Source organism: Ovis canadensis, chromosome 1 (genome assembly GCF_042477335.2).
Source record: "Ovis canadensis isolate MfBH-ARS-UI-01 breed Bighorn chromosome 1, ARS-UI_OviCan_v2, whole genome shotgun sequence".
In the NCBI taxonomy this organism is placed as follows: Eukaryota; Metazoa; Chordata; class Mammalia; order Artiodactyla; family Bovidae; genus Ovis; species Ovis canadensis.
In genome coordinates this window covers 2,530,592-2,538,055 of record NC_091245.1, presented here as the reverse complement: position 1 = coordinate 2,538,055, position 7,464 = coordinate 2,530,592, and the positions used below count along the sequence as shown (strand labels likewise).

Here is a 7,464-nt window from a genome sequence, read left to right as displayed (position 1 = left end):
GGAGGAGGTGGAAAGAGGGAAGACGGTCAGAGAAGGCAGGAGCAGGTGGTTGAGGACCAGGCGGGCAGGGAGACAGGGCCGGAGAGAAGGGGGAGTGGGCGGTGCTGGCTGAGAGCAAGCCGGCGCTCCCCGCCTGCCAGCCCCTCCCAGACCCCCCACCCCCCTCTGCAGGCCCAGCGCCCCCTCCCCATCCTGGATCAGGGGCAGAAGCCCCCACCCCACCCCTCCCTCCCGCCCACTGAGACCTCCAGCTCTAATTTCCACTGCACACCATCACGACCCTTTATCTTTAGATCCTGCTTGCTCCCCAAAGCACAAACATTCTTTATCAAGGAGTCACTAACTACCTATAGATAAAAAAAAAAAGTTTAATTTAGAATAGTTTTAGATTTATGGCAGAGTTGCAAACACGGTACAGGAAACCCCATGTACCCTACACTCGTTTCCCCTGTTGTGAATACCTCCCCTGTATGACGTATTTACCACAGTCCAGTTCAGTCCAGTTGCTCAGTCGTGTCCGACTCTTTGCGACCCCATAGACCGCAGCACGCCAGGCCTCCCTGTCCATCACCAATTCCCAGAGTTCACCCAAACTCTTGTCCATCGAGTCGGTGACGCCATCCAGCCGTCTCCTCTTCTTTTGTCCCCTTCTCCTCCCGCCTTCAATCTTTCCCAGCATCAGGGCCTTTTCCAACGAGTCAGCTCTTTGCATCAGGTGGCCAAAGTATTGGAGTTTCAGCTTCAACATCAGTCCTTCCAATGAACACCCAGGACTGATTTCCTTTAGGGTTGACTGGTTGGATCTCCTTGCAGTCCAAGGGACTCTCAAAAGTCTTCTCCAGCACCACAGTTCAAAAGCATCAATAATTCCTTGGCGCTCAGCTTTCTTCACAGTCCAACTCTCACCTCCCTACATGACCTTGACTAGACGGGATGGACAAATCCTGAAGCACTGTCAGTGACTCAAGTCCACGCTTTACGCAGGTTCCCTCAGGGTTTCCCTAAGTCCTCTTCGTCCTGTTCCAAGACCCCACGTAAGATTCCATGTTTATTCATGGTGTCTCTTTAGACGCTTCCTCACTGGGAGAGTTTCTCAGATTTTCCTTCTTTTTACATAACCATGGATGTGTTCAGGAGAGCTGGTCAGGAATTTTACATGGAGTCTTTCTGTTTGAGTTTGGCGTTTTCCTCATGGTCAGATCAGGACTGAGGGTCTTGGGTAGGTGAGCCACAGCAGCGGAGAGGTGCTCCCGTCCTGGCACAGTCAGGGCTGTGTCCCAACAACGGCAGCCGTCTCTGTCACTGTGGACTCGTGACCACATGCCTTGAGTAGGAGGGACCAGGTGTCTCCGCTAGGAAGTTGCCCTATTCTTCCATGTGGTACTCTTTGGAAGGGGGTCATCTGGCTATGCCCACATCTCGGAAACTGCCCAGGCCTGGAACCAGCTGCGGTTCTTGTGGTTGGAGAATGGTGCCAGAAATTAAGCTCTGGGTGCAGTGTGGCGTTCCTGCCAGGCCTTCACAGACAGAGCAGGTCACCTCCACATCATCGTGGCGACAGAGATGCTCATCCCAGCAACACACACAGCATACAACCTGGGGGACCCAGGCGTGTGTCAGGCAGCGACAGGCGTGGCCAGGCTCCTGAGACAAGCTTCAGGAACAGCTGAGGTTCAGTGGCCAAACGCGTGCTTCTGTCAGCCCAGAGAAATAAGACATGGGATCGGTAAATGTGCCAAGCGATCAAAAACTAACAAAGTGCTATTTCTTGGGCTCCTCCACCCCCAATCACTATTTTTTTAGGTCACTAAGCTGTGTCTGAGCCCCCCAGGCTCCTCTGTCCATGGGATCTCCCAGGCAAGGATACTGGAGTAGGTTGCATTTCCTTCTTCAGGGGATCTTCCTGACCCGGGGATCAAACCCAGGTCTCCTGCACTGCAGGCAGGTTCTTTACCGTCTGAGCCACCGGGGAAGCTCTGTGTGAGATTATCCTATCGCACGATTTACTGCGTGTGTGTCAGGAACACTTCTGAACCCTTCATGTGATTTTTAGTGGCTGCCTGTGATCCACCGAGTGGGCACCACATCACGTATTCACCTGTCTCACTGTTGTAGAGCATCGGAGCTCTTCCCAGCTTCTGTGGTAGCTGTGATGGTGGCTGTTTCTGCTGTGGATCTGAGCCCTGAGGACCTTGCCATACTAAAGTTGTATCTGTCCCCGCGGTTCTTTTCTTAGCGCGTGTTCCTAAAAATAGAAATGCCGGGTCAGAAGGCACACACTTCGTTTCTGCCCTCCCTGTCTCTTGACAAGTGTCTCCCTGAGACGTCGCACTGGCTCATGCGTCTGCGCGGGGCAGGAGGGTTTCCAGGACAGCCTCACTCCCAGGAGGTCGGTCTTCCAGTTACCTCTGTCTGCAGAAGAGATTTTCAAAGAGCGTGTTTGATTTTTCACATGTTACTTTGTATTGCATTTTAGTGAAGTTAGATTGTTTTATGTATTTATCGCCATTTATCCATGTCCTTTGCCCTTTTGCTGTCAGGAAACTTTCCTTTCTCTTATTGCTTTGCAGAAGAGAATCAACACACTAAAATCTCATAGAAAAATAAGAAACTGTCTGGGCAGAATGTTCAAATATATTAGAGGGAAAACATAGGGTTTTTGAAATCAGGTGCAAAGATTGGAGGGCTTCCCAGGTGGCTCAGTGGTAAAGAATCCACCTGCCAATCCAGGGGACGTGGGTTTAATCCCTGGGTTGGGAAGAGCCCCTCAAAATGGGAATGGCAACGCACTCCAGTATTCTTGTCTGGAGTCAGAGGTGTCTGGTGGGCTACAGTCCCTGTTGCCGCAAAAGATTCGCACACAACTTAGCAACTAAACAGCAAGAACACAAAGATGGGAAAAGAAGCTAATAGCCTGCTTTGCCATTAATTAGTTCTGCTTCCATTTCAAAGTCTGACAGGAAGTAACTGAAATAAGGACAAGTTAAAACCACAGTGAACAGAGGCTTGGCACCTACGTCAGGCACACCAAGTGCATCGCTGAAGAGGCCAGGCTCCTCACCCCTTCCTGGCGAGGGACTGAGTCCCTCCTTCTGCTGGGCAGGGAAAGCGGCCAAGCAGATAGACACCTGTGAGGCTGGAGGGACTCTCCTTCCCTGCACCCCCAGAACAAGGTACGGTCCCTGTGAGGGTCTGCTGCCCTGGAAAGGACCCTTCTCAGCACAGAAATGTGGGAGAACGATAAGATGATTAATCCGTCTCACTTACATAGATGTGAAACTCTGCACACGCGCGCGCACACACACACACACACACACACACACACACACAAGGGGGGTCCGCTGAGAAACGCCTTCCAGCCAGGCCTCCAAGATGCAGACCACCTCGGTCCTGGGAGGACGCTTGCTGCCAGGGGTCTCTTGCAGGCACACACGCAGCGGGGTCGCCCACGGTGGACTTCGGGCGGCTGTTCAGGGCCATTCAGGCTGCCCTGTGCCCCAGGGCCCCTCCCAGCCCACTCCTCCCCTCGCTGCTTCAGCTTCTCTACAGACTCATTAGGATCCGACATCACTGTTTTTCTCATTTATTGGTTTCCTGTCTGCCGCTCCCCCTGGAAACGGAACTGCCCGCGGGCAGCCGGCTTGGACCCTTCTGTTCACAGCTGTCTCTCCGGCCCTCGGGGTGGCTGGCACACAGGACGTGCTCAGGAGTGTTTGTTGAGGGCACATGTGACCCCACGTGATTACAGGCGTCACAGTCCCCCAGCGGGAGGAGGGTTCAGGCTGCAGGCAGCTCCCTGGGAAAGGGGCTCACTGGGAAAGGTCACCATCCGGGCCAGCCTGGGACCCCAGAGCTGGGAAAGCTGGCCTTGCTTGCGCCAGTCTGCCTGGCCTTCCTGGCGGCCCCAGAGCACCAACCCCTGGAATCCACTGGTTGAGAGCTTTCCCCTGGATTCTGGTCTAAGGGGACTGTCTAGGTGGCCTGCAGCAAACCAGGAGTCCCTGGGAACAGTCCTCAGGGCCCTGCTGTGCTGTTTTTTTCTTTTTTTCTTTTTTTAATTCTTGGCTTTGTTTTATTTCTTTCTACTGAAGTGTGAGTGATTTACAAAATTTCAGGTGTACGGCAAAGGGATTCAGTTGCGTGTGCGTGTGCGTGTGCGTGTGCGTGTGTGTGCATGCACACGTGTGCTCAGTCCTGTCCGACTCTGTGATCACATGGACTGCAGCCTGCCAGGCTCCTCTGTCTGTGGGATTTTCCAGGCAAGAATATTGCAGCAGGTTGCCATTTCCTTCTCCAGGGATTCTTCCCGACCCAGGGATTGAACCCGCGTCTCCTGTTTGGCAGGCAGGTTCTTTACCACTGAGCCACCTGGGAAGCCCCATACACATATACAGTTTTTAGATTCTTTTCTAGTGTAGGTTACAGCAAGATACTGCATATCTTGCTACACAGTAAATCCTGTTGCTTACTTTATATGTGGTTGTGCTTATCTGTTAATCCCACACTCCTGACCGATCCCTCCCCTCTTGCCCCGTTGGCAACCATACGTCTGTTCTCTGTGAGTCTGTTTTGAGAGCAAGTTCGTCGGTGTCCTGTTTCAGATCACACAGGTAAGTGACGTCATAGGGACGTCGCCTCGGGCGTACTTCGCTTCGCATGACGGCGTCTAGGTCCCAGTGCTGGTGCTTCGGGGTTTGGTGTCCAGGCTGTGGGCGTCAGGAGTGAGAGGACACAGCTGTCTGTGTCCAGGCAGGGTGTGGCATCTGCCGGCCGGGCTATCCCTTCAGCCGGGGCCGAGTCATGGGGCTGGAAGCGGGTGGGCCAAGCCGGACACTGTCCCTCCTCCCCTGCCCCCCCGCCCCAAGATGGAGTCCTGGGTGTGCCTGTGTGTGTGTGTGTGCAACCGCAGTCATTTAGAAAGCATTCGGAAAGCGGGGAACAGCTCACAGAGCAGAAACATTTCTGCTAAAAGCAAGACCAGCGTAAACACCAAAGCCAAGAGGGAACGCCCTTGCTCAGAGGCATCGCTGGGTGGGGATGGGACCTCCATGCCTGTTGGCCCCAGAAGCCGTCACACGGCCTCTGAACTGGAGCTCCGGGACCCTGGAAGCCTGCGTCTCCCCTGCCCCGCTTCCCACCTGGCCCTGCGCCGGGTTCTACAAACAGGTTTCAGTGAAAAGTGAAGGCCCGGCCTCCGCATCCGAGGCGGACACCGCTGCAGTCAAGGGAAGAGGCGCCTGGTCCCTCGAGGGCTCCAGAAAGACCTGGAGAACCTAGAAGTTACAGCAGAGACCTGCTGACTGGTTTCCATTCAGCATCGCAGTTTCATAAGTGAGCTGACATTGGCCAGCTGGCTGTTCATCTCTGCTCTTGCCTGTTAATGTCACATCCAGTTCCCTGATCCAGCATATGGCAGGTTTGACCCAGGCCAGAGGCATCTTCCTGGAGGCTAAACCTACCCAGATGGCAGTGGACACTGACCATTTCCCCCTAAATGCATCCAGATCCGCTTCTGAGGCCTCCTTTTTACTCGCTAATTCTGTTTTTGGTTTCTGGATCTTATTTGGCTTTCAGATGGATTTCATAATTGCTCTAATGGAGAACTTGAAAACGCTAGGCGGAGCGGGTCTGTGCCTCCCCTGGCCATCCCCAGGCCGCACTGCAGCTATTCCCCATGAAGCCACGAGTGTGTTTCGAATCAAAACTGCCTGCCCGGGCTGCCAAGAGGTGGGCTCAGAGACGATTCTCTTGTTTTTCTGGGCACCGCAGAAGCCGAGCAGCCCTGCCCTGGCCGGGCAGGCTCGGCCGTCCACGGACATACGGTGTTCAGATGGACTTGACCCCTCTCACTGTTTTTCTGTGCAGGAAGGAGGAGACGCTCTCCCAGGCCTCATCCTTGTGTCCAGATCCTGCTCCCTCCTCCCTGGCACTGGGCCTGCGGGCGGGGGCTTCAAGACCACCCAAGTTCTATCTGAGCCAAAGGAGGACACGGGTGGGTGGTTGGGGTCCGGTGGGGAGGGTGGGCTCAGAAGTCAGACGCCTGTGTCCCTGCTTGCCTCCCACTGGTCCCGGGCAGCCCTGGGTTGCCCAAGCCTCTGGTTTTACGTCTGGAAAAGGAGTCTGTTTCCCAGGGCAGAGGTATCAGGGTGGCGAACGTTCATCAATACCAGCCAATGGGAATAAAAACGGTCGCATGGAAATTGACGCTGAGACTCGACATTGCCAAAATACCTTTGCTTCCTCCTCTCCTGCCCACCGCCAGCTGCTCTGCTCTGTCCAGGGAGACAGCCTGGTCCGCTGGTGGCCGTCGGCCCCAGGTGACAGCCAGGGTCATTTCAAGGTCTCCACCAGCCAGGTCGGACTTGCCTGCCAGCTCCCAGGGGGCCCGACGTGCCCCAGAACTAGACCTGGGGTGAATGCCTGGGAGGCTATCTGAGGGCTGCGGGCCTGGGCCCCGTGACGGGGTGAGGGTGCCGTCAGGAGGAGGGGGGTGAAGGCTGAGGGGTCTGCTTCTCAGGAGTGAGGGCTTTCCCCCACGGCATCATGTTTTCCCTTCTATCCAGACCGACAGTGTCCAGTGTCGAGTTGGGGGAGAGGGAGAGGGGAGACCATTCAGCAAGGCGACCGGGGTGTGAGACCACTGCCCGCCAGCACAGGGCCGAGATGGGACAGGCATCACCCCAGCCCTAAAGCACGACTCCGAGACTTTAAGATGCTCTCAGTTTCGAGACATAGCCCTGAGGACTTTCCAGGGAAAAACATATCCCCAAGTAGAAATATGACTACATGAATTATAGATGCTAGTGTTAAGGCACATTCAGGGCTACAAAGATGAGAAGAAAGGTCTGTGTGTTTTCACACCGGGGCAGTGGATACACGTGTGGCAGGTAGATGTCTGCGGAGAAGACGTGCCCTGGTCTCGGCTTGGGCTGGCGCAGATGTCGGGAGAACACTGGGGTCGCAACGTGGGCAAAGCTCCGTGGATTAGAAGGGCTTTGGTGGGGAATACAAAGGGGTGGAGGAGAGCCCTGCAACCTGGACTTGGAAATGGAAGTTTGGGTGATGGCTCTGCTAGGAGTGAGCTTCTCTGGCCCCTCAGACAGTAAAGAATCCGCCTGCAATGCAGGAGACCTGGATTAGATCCCTGGGTTCGGAAGATTCCCTGGAGGAGGGCGTGGCAACCTGCTCCAATATTCTTGCCTGGAGAATCCCACGTAAAGAGGAGCCTGGCGGGCTACAGTCCATGGGGTTGCAAAGAGTCAGACACGACCGAGCGACTGGGCACACCGGCCGGGAGTAGCCAGCCCTGTGACCCCCGGCCCCTTATCTGCAAACAGGACATCAGGGTGTACCTCTCAGGGCCTCTGAGGACACAGGGCGGCCAGGCCGTGGGGGCACTGAACTCAGGCCGGCCTCGAAGTGGCGTACCCACGGGAAGACAAGCGGAGATGCTCTGGCCCCCAG

The 7,464-nt window shown here is 55.2% G+C and overlaps 1 long non-coding RNA gene across 2 annotated transcripts; it reads left to right on the top strand.

Moving 5' to 3' along the window:
• Positions 1-4,428: 4,428 nt before the first annotated feature.
• LOC138428762 (uncharacterized) lies at positions 4,429-6,205 on the top strand. Of its 2 annotated transcripts, XR_011252571.1 has the most exons (3): positions 4,429-4,610; positions 5,575-5,727; positions 5,866-6,205. It is a non-coding gene; the product is annotated as an uncharacterized lncRNA (long non-coding RNA). The 2 variants fall into 2 exon arrangements; XR_011252570.1 differs by having other exon boundaries at positions 5,575-6,205.
• The last annotated feature ends 1,259 nt before the right edge of the window (positions 6,206-7,464 follow it).